Source organism: Mus musculus, chromosome 13, assembly GCF_000001635.26.
Source record: "Mus musculus strain C57BL/6J chromosome 13, GRCm38.p6 C57BL/6J".
In the NCBI taxonomy this organism is placed as follows: domain Eukaryota; kingdom Metazoa; phylum Chordata; class Mammalia; order Rodentia; family Muridae; genus Mus; species Mus musculus.
This window is the reverse complement of record NC_000079.6, coordinates 22,144,441-22,158,374: the sequence shown is the minus strand read 5'-3', so window position 1 is coordinate 22,158,374 and position 13,934 is coordinate 22,144,441. Positions and strand designations below refer to the sequence as shown.

The following is a 13,934-nucleotide window of genomic DNA, read 5'->3' as shown; positions in this document are numbered from 1 at the left end:
CAAAGCACATTATCAATAAAAAAAAAACAAATGAAGCAGTTACATTTAGACCAATCAGAGAATATTAATTTTTTTAGCTACAATCATAGAATAAAAGGCACTTTACCATTTGTCAAACACATTAGTCACGAACCATTTATCAGCATTTTTACCCTGAAACTAAGAGGCTGTGCACTTGCCCTTTTTTTTTTTCCTAAAATGAACAGTTTTCCAGCAAGGACCCTCCTGCCATGTGTTTGTTTCCTGAATGAAGCACGTAGCAGCTCTCGGCTTTGCAGATAAAGTTTTTTTATACCATCTTTATTATCTAACATAAAACATAGAACATGCATTCATATAGACTGGACACGAACATACATGAATTGAACATGAGAACAGATTGATGCACCAGATATTAGACAAGACACAAAAGGAGACAGAGTACTTCTGCTATAAGGCCCAGAGAGAACAAAGCATGGAACTCCTGAAATTTTTTTCTGAGTTTTGGGACATTTTCCTCCCTCATGATGCAGTTTTTTTAACTGCAGCAATCCACCTGATTATTAATTTCCTTTTAATAAACCCTTTCTTTTCTCACGCCTAAAAATGTAGCTTCTAAGAGCCACGGCCTACCACCTGTTATAGTTTCCAGCTCCTGTTAAGCTTCACTGCTGAACCTAAGTGAACCAGCACTCAGGTTTAATGCTGTTTCAGCTTAGCACATACTGACCTTCTCCCGTATGAATTTCCTTTATCCTTTAATTATTTTCTTCTTCTATGGAGCTCCAAACCAGCAGTGCCTCTTCCAAAAATCCTTTGCCATTTCTCAGCCCCACGTTGGGCGCCAAATGTTGTGTCTGGCCAGCAGCTCACAGGTCTGGGTTTGAGCCTGGAAAGGCATTTTGGAAACCTGGAAGAGAAGAGGGACTAGGCAACAAGAGAAAGAAATGTAGCTAAGTCAAAGCAGATTCTGATCAAAGCTCAATTTTTTATTTCCGACACTTAGTTATGAAGGATGGGGAGGGACCCGATTCCCACCAAATAATCTTGGAGTAAGGTTGCAGGTGAACACATGATGGCTTCGGAACAGCAAAGCGGTGGGGCTCCAGCAGTGGGCGTGGCCGAACGATTGAGCAGCTAGCTCCATCCAGGTGTAAACAGTGGAACTATTAAGGCTGGGGGAGGGGAGGCTACATCTCCTCCCTGTTGTTAATAAAAATAAAAATAACAAAAGAAAAGGCTGGCCTGAGGCAAAAAAATTATCTAGGTATTATATACCTTCCCCAGGTATTTGATGTATTTGGGGGTCCCTGAGGGACCCCAAAAAAGAGGATGCAAAAAGAGCATTGGAGCCCGAGGAGATGGAAGACACCAAGGAAATGAGGCTCTCTAAATCAATATGAGCAAAGCTCGCATGAACTCACAATGACTGAAGAAGCATGCCCAGGGACAGCACAGGAATATGCCAGGTCCTCTATGTATATATTATGAATTCCAGTTTGATGGTTTTATGAGATTCCCTAGTGTGAAAATAGTGGATCTCTGATTCCACTGTCTTCTCTTTGACTCTTTTTCTTCTGTTTGTTTGTCTTGTTCAATGTGGATGTGGTAGTTTTTATTTTATAATAGTATATTTTATTTTGCTATAATTTTGAGTGAATGACTGCAAATCTTGCCACTGGGGTAAACGTTAACATGTGAACTGTCACATTTACCTTCTCAGAGGGGGGAAATTAATTTTCTTTCAGAATAACACTTGGTATATCAACTACTCCGGGACAGGTATCATGTTCAAGTATATAACTGGACTCCAGAGGTGAGTGTGTGTGTGTGTGTGTGTGTGTGTGTGTGTGTGTGTGTGTGTGTGTGTTATTTTATCACAATCTGTTAGTTCTTTTATTTTAACGTGTTTTTATTTGGTTTTCTTGGTTTGGATTCTTTTTAATTGGTTCATTGGATATTTGCTTTCTGAGAAAGAACTGGCAGTTGAATGGATCAGAGGGGGAAAATGATATTGAAGAACTTGGAAGAGGGGAAGAATATGATCAGAATACATTTAAATTTAAGTATTATTTTAAATAATAAATACAATAAATGAAAATAAATTTTAAAATAAAATATATTTAAAAATAATTCTTCCCAGTCTAAAAAGAAGCAATTTGTTCTGTTATTTTTGTTATTTTGTTTAGAAAACTAAAGTTCTTTCTCTTTGAAGTATAAAGAAAAACAAAAGTTTAAAACTTGCACTTCTCTGACTAGGTTACTCAATAAAAGACAGAAATATGTAAGAGAGACCTTCTATCCAGGAAGAGGTCTGTAGAGAAAACTGACCTCCCACAGACAGAGAGCATACTGAAGGGCACCTGGTTACCTCCTATTTGTCCCAAAAGCTGACCTCATATAAAGGGTAGCCTTGAAACAAGGTGGCACTTAAGATGAATAGACTCTGGCTGGAGAGATGGCCCAGTGGTTAAAGTGCTTTGCTTCCAAGTGTGAGAGCCACCTCACTTAAATGCCTGATGGGGTGGCCACTTCACTGTAATTCCAGCCTCAGAAGGCAGTGATAGGCTATCGGTACAAGCTTGGTAGTGAGCTTAGCCATTTTTCTATGCTGTGTCTGATTGGAAGATTCTGCCTGAATATTGTGGAAGGTGGAGGATGAATCCTGATATCTACTTCAGTCCTATGCATGCAGAGGAGTACAAATGTGCATGTGCACCACCTCAGATACACATGTGACCATCTACTCAAAAACATGCACACACATACACACACACACTCAAAACCCACATATACATTTAAAACCTATACATCCATGAAAAACTTCAAAAGATTTCATTAAAGCCACTGCTTCCTTAAGGAAGTTAGGAAACAAACTGACAAAGAAAATGGATGTATCTGTGGTTTGACAAAACCAGAGAAAGAAAGACTCTTGCTCTCTCCACTTCTCTGTAGCAAGGTTACAATTTTATAACAGAAAGAGTATCCAGGAAAAGTGCATATCTCCTCAGAACTGTGTGAAGCTTCTCTGGGAAGGCAAGTCCCTTCTCTGACAGTGCCAAGGCTTCAGCCTTTCTCCTCCCAGGGATTAGACTGACTCCTGGGCAAATGTTAATATTTGCATTTGAATGTTAATAATATGAATGTGAAAAGGAGGGGACAGTCTCTCTTTAGAATATCTGCTCTCCCTCCAGGACAGTTATATCCTGACACTGCTTTCCCTGTTGGTCTCACACTCTTGCCTCCTTGGAAGAGCCCATGACAAATAAGAGGTGGTGGGAACTTCCTTGACCTGATAACCATGGAAGTGCATTGAGAGGATATGAATGTGGATGATCATTAGTTATTCCTTATTTCTTTATGTTATTTATTTATTTGTTTATGTCTAACTTCCTGACAATAAGGTCATCTCCAGTCTTTTTCCCAAGTAATCAAGAGATCCAAAGCCACATGATGAGCACAGTGGAGAGGGCACTGGGTATTTGTGCTTGCATCTTTCTAGACCCCTTTGAGCAGGTCTTAAATTGTCTAGGATCAATTATAAAAATAATAATAGTAACAATGCAAACTTATCTTTAAAAAGCCTTGGTTAACTTAATGACTTGATATGTTGGAACTTTAAGGAACTACAATTTGTTCTATATATACTTTTATTTCACAAAGGAACAGGTATAAAGATTAACTGATGCATTTGTCGGCATGCTCCTCATCCTTTAGCCATACCAGCTTCCATGTTGATCAGGACAAAGGGGATAAGCACAGCAGAGCCAAGATTTAGAAGTATTCTAACACTTCGTGTTGTAGAAGCGTGGAACGAGGTAGTGCAATGTTTTAGGTTTGAGAGTTAGAGGATTCCTCTGAGGAGGATTATCTTTTCAGGGTTAAATGTTTATTAGAAACATTATTAACTCCAGGTACAGACAGCAGCATGTAGGGGCTCTGAAGAGAGATCAGGCCCATAAAGCATGTGAAGACCCTTCTTAGATTTTTCACAGGAAAAGGGTTGGGAAAAAGACTGAAAAGTTTTTTTTCTTATTTTCTTTCTTTCTTTCTCTTTCCCTCTTCCTTTCTTCTTTTCTTTTTTCTTTTGCTTTTCCTTTTTTTCTTTTTGATATTGTTGTTTTTCTTGTTGTTGATGTTTCAATTGGCTATTGCTCAGGTGAAGCAGGTTTAGTCATTACTGAGGGTCCATAGAAAAGGTACACAAGAATATAGAAAAATAATGTACTCTATTTCTGGAACTTGACTATAGGAATTGTCACAGTTTAGCCAAACTTGTCATTACAAAATGGGATAGCCATGGTGAAGAGTTAGAACTCATGTAAGAGGATGAAATGAAAATTACTTGATAAAAAGATAAGGAAACAAGTCATAAGAATGAGTACACTTTGAAGCTCTGATGTCTGAACTAGAACTGTTTGCCAATGTATATATAAGGAGGTAGAGAACACCAGTGGGATGTCTATACAGGAAGAGACCATTGACCTTCATATGAACCACTATACAGTACCATTGATCTATTGTGCAAACACATGAGACTCTAAAAGATTAAGTCACAAAGAGGAAGGGAGGAAGAAGAGGAAGGAGGAGGGTAAAGGTTGAGGGGAAAGGGAAAGATTGGAAAAAGAGAGAGGAGAGAAGAAAGGAGGAAAGAGGAGAGGAGAGGAGAGGAGAGGAGAGGAGAGGAGAGGAGAGGAGAGGAGAGGAGAGGAGAGGAGAGGAGAGGAGAGGAGAGGAGAGGAGAGGAGAGGAGAGAAACCCCTCACCTCACTATGTGTGAGGATGGCACTGAGAACAGGAAGTTCAGTCCCTGATAGGCAGACAGATGAGGACCAGTAATAGATAACAGAGAAAGCAAACATCCAGTCCAGAGACAAAGGCTTTAAGACGTGGCAGGCTTTTCTGCCAAGAGGGCCCCTTGCCTGTGGACTGATCTCACAAACTAAGGGCTGGATTAGGACATGTTTACACTACAGTTGTGGGCCTATTAGCCTCCCTTTCTTCATTCAAATTAAACAAGCTAAAATTAGGGCAGGAGAACCCTACCAAGACCCTTAGAACACCCGATCCTCGGGCAGAAACTGGTCTATGGCTTCCCAAGTCCCCTGCCCCTTTGCTTTGCAGAGGGTCCTTCTCCGTGTCTGACTCACTGTGTGTATGCTCATCCCTAACAAAAGTCTTTCTTCAGATCTGTCTGCTGTTTCTGTCTTCAATGTCAGATATTCTTTTCTATGCTGGTTAATGTTTTGTAACTGGCCGAGAAAATGAACCCAATCAAGACCCTCTAGACAGTAATGTGATGACTTAAGGAGAATCCATTTTGTGCTAGGCACCTGTCGTGGTACCTATTAGTTTGTCTCTGACTCCAGTTGCTAGTAGATAAGTTCCCAGTATCCTAAGTGACCCCCTCCACCACCCTAAATTTACAGCTGTAACCACATAGTTGTTATAACATAGCTGACTGCCTTTTGGCTCCTATAACATGCATATGCAGACATTCAAGGACTATTCTGAGGTCTCCTTGGCTGTGTAAACTTGGCAGAGCAGAATTGTTCTTAGCTTGCTTATGCAGAAGCTCAAGGTCTTCCTGTGTATTCACCTTTAAATATCCTTCCCTCACCTGCCTTCATGTGGCAGTCTCAAGTTTAGCTCAGAGACTGTTGTTCTGCTAGCAGCTTTGATAAATTACAGTCCTTACTGCATACAAACTCTGTAACAGTAACAGTAGCATAGTACAACAACCACAATACATTTCAACTCCAGATCTATCTGATCATGCTACTGGATGCTGTGATATAATAGAGAAATCTGGAGTTCATCAAGATCCAAAAGAGAAATAAATAAGCAAGACTACATTGTCATGTAGTCTCTGACCGAAGCTTCTCCAAGGGGTGGTCCTGGGACTGATGGTAACACCAGGGACGATGGCAAGGTGACCTGCAGAACAGGTGTAAAGGTTCAGAGACATCTTTTCTAGGTAAACCATGCTTTCACAAACATTTCTAGGATTTTCTGAAAGAAAAAGAAACTGTAATCAATTCTCTGACCCACCGAGCACACAGAGATAGAGAGCAAAATTGTTCTTCTCTTGAAGGTGGGCATAGATGAATTGTTGGTCACAGGCACAAAGTTGCCCTCAGGTAGAGTAATTCCAAGGATGTAGTGCACACATGGTGACTGTGGTATGCACTGTAGTGTGCATTAGGAATTCACTGAGACTTCAGAGGAACTCACTTTACCAAAGAAATGGTAACAAAGGTCATGGATATGTTAATTCAGCTCATCTGGGAGATTTCAGAATCTATCAAAGCCATATCTATTGAAGGTTAATTATATATCACTTTTACTTTTAATAATGCAAGAGGCAGTGCAGATAGCAAATCACTTTGGATAGAAATGTCCTGTGGGGTACTGACCTCTCATTCTCACCCACATTGCCCACTCCATGAGATAGATGGCAAAACATACTATAAACCCACACTTGGTGGTTTGAGAGAGTTGGTGAGACCCAGTATTTTACTTGGTGCTTGAGCCTGTAAGCCTCACCTTTTGGAGTAATTTCACCATAGCTATCTCTCACTGGAGGCCATAACTGTTAGTCCACAGGCATGTACCTCCATGTAGCTCCAGAAGCCTGTAAGTTTCCAAGAGAGTCCTGGGTTCCATTCTCAGGAAAGAAATCAGCCCTAGCTGCAGAAACAGAACAAATCAACTCAGCTACAACAGGGAAGGCAAGCAAGCATGAGGCAGGATGATCTTCCGTCTGACACACACTTTTAACCTGAGTTCTTAACATTAGGGGCCACCCGCAATCAGGTGGGTCTTTCCACATCAATCAAGACAGAACAACTCTAAATGAGGCTCCTTACTCAAGTTTTACAAATTTGTGACATGTTGACATAAAATCTAAACATAATAGTAGTCTGTAATCTGTATTATAAAACATTAAAAGCCTAGTTTATCTTAGCAAAGAGCATTATTTCAGAGACCCACAGCATGACCTATCTCTTGCTTTAGTGCGGAGAGTTTCACTCTTAGACCAGGGAAAGAGCTCAGACAGCCTTGGGTCCCCTCCAGGCATAGCTCATCTCCAGGGAGAGCAGTTCAACCCCACTCCCTGCAAGGTCTGTTTGGATTTTTGACCAAGCCAGCTCAATCTGTCAACGGGTTCTCAAGGGAGGGAGCAAGAACGATAAATATATATATACAGACAATTAAACAACACTGTAGCATGACCCCAGCCAGTTCTGAGGCTGAAGCAGGTTTGTTTTTTCCCAGTCTGATTTTATGCCATCTTAATTACATGCAAATATTAAGATCAGTTCTAGGTTTAGGAACAAACAAGGCAAGAAACACAAATAGTCAAGGAACAAGCAAGGCAATAAACAAAGTCCCGTGATCACTGTTTGTAGGGGCTTATCAGGATGAGTAGCCATTCCAATATCTAATAAAATCAACTTTTAACCAAAACTTGTCAAAAAGGATAAGGAAGGACACTTTATACTGGTCAAAGAGAAAAAACTACCAAGATGAACTCTCAATTCTAAACATCTATACTCCAAATGCAAAGGTACCCACATTCATAAAAGAAACTTTACTAAAGCTCAAAGCACACATCGCACCCCATACAATAATAGTGGAAGACTTCAACACCCCACTCTCAGCAATGGACAGATCATGGAAACAGAAACTAAACAAACAGTGAAACTAACTGTAATTATGAACCAACTGGATCTATCAGATAGTTATAGAACATTTCATCCTAAAACAAAAGAATATACCTTCTTCTCAGCACCTCATGGTACCTTCTCCAAAATTGACCATATAATCAGTCACAAAACAGGTCTCAAGAGATTCAAGAAGATTAAAATAATTCCATACACCCTATCATACCACCATGGACTAAGGCTGGTCTTAAATACCAACAAAAACAATGGAAAGCACACAAACATGTGGAAGCTGAACAACACTCTACTCAATGATAACATGGTCAAGGAAGAAATAAAGAAAAAATTAAAGGCTTTTTGGAATTTAATGGAAATAAACACATACAATACCAAAACTTATGGGACACAATGAAAGTAGTGATAAGAGGAAAATTCATAGCTCTAAGTGCCTCCAAAAAGTAACTGAAGAGAGCTTACACTAGCAGCTTGACAGCACACCTGAAAGCTCTAGAACAAAAAGAAGCAAATACACCCAAGAGGAGTAGAGCGCAGAAAATAAACTCAGGGCTGAAATCAGCCAAATAGAAACAAAAAGAACTATACAAAGAATCAACCAAACCAGGAGCTGGTCCTTTGAGAAAAATCAACAAGCTAGATAAACCCTTAGCCAGACTAACCAGAGGGTACAGAGACCATATCCAAATTAATAAAATCAGAAATAGAAAGGAAGACATAACAACAAAATATATCTTAAAATAATTATTCTGTTTGTTGAATATTAACAGTTAAAATATTAAAATCCTGTTCTACAAACAAAAATAAAGTTCAAATAAAGTTCAACATTCTTAGCCATCAGGAAAATACAAATCAAAATGACTCTGAGACTCCATCTTATACACATCAGAAAGGCTAAGATTAAAAAAAAAAAAAAAACCCTCAAGTGACAGCACATGCTGGCAAGGATATCGAGCAAGGGAAACACTCCTCCATTGCTGTAGGAGTATAAATTGGTATAAAACTTTGGAAATAAATTAGGAAGTTTCTCAGAATTTTGGAAATAGATCCTCCTCAAGACCCAGCTATACCACTCCTGAGCATATACCCAAAAGATCCTCCACGATACCACAAGGACACATGCTCAACTATGTTTATAGCAACTGTATTCATAATAGACAGAAACTGGAAACAACCTAGATGTCGATCAATTGAAGAGTAGATAAAAAATAATGTGGTTCATTAATACATGGAATACTCTCAGCTACTAAAAACGACAACACCATGAATTTGGCAAACAAGTTGATGGGACTATAAAATATCATCCTGAGTTTGAAGAAACAAAAAGCAGCCAGCACTTGCCTCTGTGTTAGCCCTGGCGCTGAGTTTAGCACTCCCCTCCACATTACCACACACTCGCACGCGCACAATCACACACACACACACACACACACACACACACACACACACACACACCAAGTTAAATTGCTAGCACTCCCCCCTGGTGCAGCTGTCTCCTGTCTTTGAAGGGGGCAGAAAATTCAATGTCCTTAAAGTGATAAGGCCCCCACTCTTAAGCTATGAAAAAGAGACAACCAGTGTTCCCAGACAGCTGTGACCTTGTAAGGATGCACTAGTTACTGATATCAGAATGAGTTACTCCTTCCCAGGTCAAAAAACACCTTTTCCAGATGTATGGTCCGTCCTTGCTGTCTGAACAAAAGTTATCAATTTGAAGGATAGCATTTCTTTACCCCTTACCTAACCATGTAATGCCAAGGTTCAAAAGCCCCAGCTTGTGCATTTTCCCTATATAATCACCAAGCCCGGGGGTCACATTTCTAACCTGCTGAGCAGGGAGAGTTGCATCTATGTGCTTGCACCAGTGGTCCCTGAGAGTCTCCTGGGGTTCTCACAAACTGGGCATATTGAGTGAGGTAACCCAGATCCATGATATGTTCTCACTTGTAAGTGGATATTAGTCATAAAGTACAGGATAACTCTGATACAATTCTTAGACAAAAGAAGCTAAGTAATAAGGACAGCCTAAAGGAAAATGCTTGAATCTCACTTAGAGAGGAAATAAAATAGTCATCAGAGGAAGGGAAGTAGTTGGAAGAGGGGATGAGGATAGTAACATGGATTGATGCACAAAAGAACTCATAGACACCATGGAAGCACACACAAGACCTGAACGAGTTTAAGTTAGATAGAGTACCAGTACTGAGAGAGAGAAGTAGAGGTTGTAACAGTAACCAAGAAACTATTTTCAATTAATATCTGTTAAAAATGGGACAATTAGTTTTCTACAACAATTGTCACTGGGTGACCTCAGCGATACTCCAGGGAAACTCCATGTTTTTGTTCCTGTTTCTGTTTCTGTTGTTGTTGTTGTTGTTGTTGTTGTTGTTGTTGTTGCTTAGACTTTCTTTTTCAGATCTTTTGTTTTATTTTGTGGGGCAGAGAGCATAAGATGGCAAACTTAAAGTTGGGTGGGTAGAGGGATGTGGAGAATGTGGGAAGTGTTGGGGGAAGGAAATGACATTATCAAAATCTATTGTGTGGAAAAAACTGAAGTAAGAAAAAGAAAATAACATCAGACAAACTTAAATCACTTAAGTTATCTGTAAAGGCATCCTAAGCAGTGCTAAGCGCACAGAAGAATCTACCAGATATCTCCTCATCTCTTTGTCCTAAACATGACACTGCAGACAGCCCCTGGCTGTAGAACTCGATGATCTATTATTATTACTAAATAATATGCTTAAAAATTATTCAGAGAGTGATCACTTTGGATTGTCAGAAATTTCTTTCAAAGCAGTTCTTGGTTTAGCGGGTACATGGAGGGAAAGAGGCAAGACTGTAGTTAAGCCCAAAGGCCCCTCAGGCCCTGATCATCACCCTTCTCCTTACTCACAGACACTGTAATTGGAATCATAAAGTTTCTGGGTTCAGCAAATGACAGAGCACCAGGGAAAAGGCAGTGCTGGCCTTGAGGGTGGAGACAGAAAAGTCTCTTCCCCTGACAAAGCCAAACTCCTGGTGGTGACATCCTGTCACCTTGCTTGAACACAAGGACTTGAGGTTGATAAACAAGGCCTGGCTGTGCTGTGAGGACACCGACCCTGAGCCCTGCACCGGCTGCACAGGTGAGTGCTGCCATGTCATGGGAGATGGGGCTGCATTTGACCTTGATAGATATCTGTGGAGGGCTGATGTGTGGGAGAGAAGGATGTGGGCTCCTTGTCACTCTGAGAGGGGACAGTGGCAGGATTCAGGGAGAGGATGGTCTATCATTTCCTAAGTGCGATCCAGAATTGTCTCAGTGTCCACAAGGACAGTCCCAGCTCCTTACACAGGACAGGCAGGGGTAGGAGACAGAGGCACCTGCAGTGCAGCCTGGAGTAGGAAGCTCTTGCTCCTACTGCTTCTCTTGGTTGTGTAACTTCTGGTGACTTCAGTCTTCTGTGCATGGAACATTCTTTCTTTCTTTATGGTGATTTCATTTATTGTAATTTCTCCTTTTCTAGATCAAATGTAAACCATCGAATATGAGAATTGCGGATAAAACAGTCATGAGGCTAAATACTGGTAGTAACATCTGATTTTAGAAAATGCATTTTTAGTGCATAGTGGGAACCTCACAAGGTACTATTCCTATCAGTTCATTGACTCCCTAAATTATACCTGTATTACATAAAAGCATACTTTACATATGAAAAGTACTTTTTAAAGAAGCCAAATAAGTATGCTCAAGGTGATGAACATATGAATTGGAAAGCCAGAATTTAAATCTACTTTGGGTGGTCACAAAGGATGTTCTTGTGAATACTGAGCTTTCTATTTCTAAAACTTTGGCATCCACACGTCATTTGAATCCCTCATTTAACTGGTTGAACAGATTAAACTGACTGACTCTAACATGGTAAAAGTAAGAAGTTTGTGGAAGCCAATTAAAAATGTACACATGTGGACTGAAGAGCAGGCTCTGTGGTAAGAACTCTCACTGGTCTTGCAGAGTCCCTTGAGTAAATTATCAGCTCAGACAGGAGCTATCAACCATGTGCAACTCCTGGTTCAGGGAGCCAAGGCTGTATTCTGGCCTCTGCAAGCACCAGGTGCACAGTGGTCATTAGAAATACGTGCACATAAGATGCCCATACACACAACAATGACTAAATTTAACATAAACAAAATATAAAATAATTGTTTCTCTGACATTTCCTTGAATTGAAGTAAATGAATAACTTTCCTAGTCCAGAAATGGCACTAATCAGGAATCAAAGACAGCTTCCTTATTTCAATACCTATTACTGCCAGTGTTACATTGCTCAGGAGTAGATGAAAGTGATTCACAGATAAATTTGGTGAGCAGCAGGGAATGCTAAAAAGTAGCAGACATGTACACTTAAGGTCCCCACATAAAACTATGATTTATGAAAATGGAGTCAAAATGAATACATTTAAGCTCTAATCCTTATTTTTAACTTTAAACAGAATGAGAAAACAGATGTCATGTGTAAAATTACCCAAATCAGTATGAGGTATTAAGTTGTTTGTCATTTATAGGGTATCACATCACTGACTGACAAAATCACCGATTTCATGAACCTTAGAAATCAAAGTGATAGTAAGTGCCTCAGTTTGGAGTCCAGAGGAACAATGCCTAAGCTGAGAGCTGGGATTTGATGTTTCCTTGGAAGAAGGTTCTTAGGAAATAGTCACGAAAAGCCTATAAGTAGTGGGGGTGTGGTACCTTTAATATGATCTCATCCATAAGATGATAGTAAATAAAAATTAATTAAACCATTCCACTCAAGAAGAGGATATGGACTAACTACTGCCCTATCTAATTAATCTGTGTTATTTATTGCCAAGGTCAATTCAGAGTTGGAGACAAAGAAAAGCCACATGACTTTCCCTGGGAAGCAACCCACTGTGGCAAGTATTAGACTTTTAGAAGAGCTGCAATTTGTTGTTAGCTCAATCTTTTCTTGAAGGATGAGTGTATACAGGATGGCAAAAGGGATCTAAGAAGGGAAGACTCTAAGTTGATGCTCAACGCCGTTGCTTAGAAGCTTGGTGATGCTATTCTTTGTCTGGATTTCACATGGGAAAAGTTTAGAGATGGAGGATGTAAAGAACTCCTGTGAAGGTTGAGAAGGCATCAGCACGGTGCTCACATCCAATTGTCATCATCGTCATCTCCATGTCAATGGAACCAAGAACAGAAGGTCCAAGAATAAAAGCAGGTATCTGTAAGCAAAAAAATCTGTGCACTTACACAATACACTGTTCATTCCACGGAAGAAAACAGAAAACCCACAGACATGAACTAGATCATGCTTACTTCCTTGTGTTTCTCAGGTTATTCCTAGCTTTAGCCATGAAGATAATTTGGAGTGACCTCATCCAGAAAATAATTTTCTTTTCACTTATTGGACTTGGAGTTTTAGGAAACATCATCTTATTTGTGAGACATGTATGTACTTTCATCATGGGTCCTGAGAACAAAAATATAGATGTTATTCTCATCCACTTGGCTTTTGTAAACACAATCATTATTTATTGCATAGGGGTCAGAGACATAGCCACAATTTTTTACATCAGAAACTTCCTAGGTGATGTTGGTTGTAAAACTATAATTTATCTAGAAAGGGTTGCCTGTGGCCTCTCCATCTGCACCACCTGTCTCCTCAGCATGGTCCAGGCTGTCACCATCAGTCCCAGGACCACACTGTGGAGAAAGCTCAAACCACAGACAGCATGGCATGTTATTGCCTTTCTCCTCCTCTTTTGGATCTTTAATTCCCTCATAAGCTCCAATTTGCTGCACTATATCACAGTAGGCAGTAGCATGAACAGTTCTGAAGTTGGAATGTTTACTGGATATTGTTATAAGTTACCATCCAGGCACACAGTTAAGTGGCTGTTCCTCTCTCTCATGACTCTCCGTGATGTCATTTTCCAGGGTCTCATGGGCTGGAGCAGTGGGTCCATGGCTCTCCATCTGTATAAGCATCACAAGCGTGTCCTCTATCTTCACAGCTCCAGGTCTGCAAACAATTCTAGGCCAGAAATCAGAGCTACCCAGAGGGTTCTCACTCTCATGACCTGTTTCCTTTTCTTTTATTGGTCAGATTTTATTTTCTCCTTCTACACAGGTTCCACAGTGACACACGACTCCACAATACTAAATATTAAAGCATTTTAGTACTTAATTATGCTGGTCTCAGCCCCTTTGTCCTGATCACTGGGAATGTCCACGTTGCTAAGCCCTGCTGTGTCCCCTGA

At 40.2% G+C, this 13,934-nt stretch overlaps 2 pseudogenes; one reads left to right on the top strand and one right to left on the bottom strand.

Annotated features, from left to right (window-relative positions):
- Vmn1r-ps98 (vomeronasal 1 receptor, pseudogene 98) lies at positions 5,648-6,013 on the bottom strand (annotated as a pseudogene).
- On the top strand, positions 12,850-13,934 carry Vmn1r190-ps (vomeronasal 1 receptor 190, pseudogene; annotated as a pseudogene).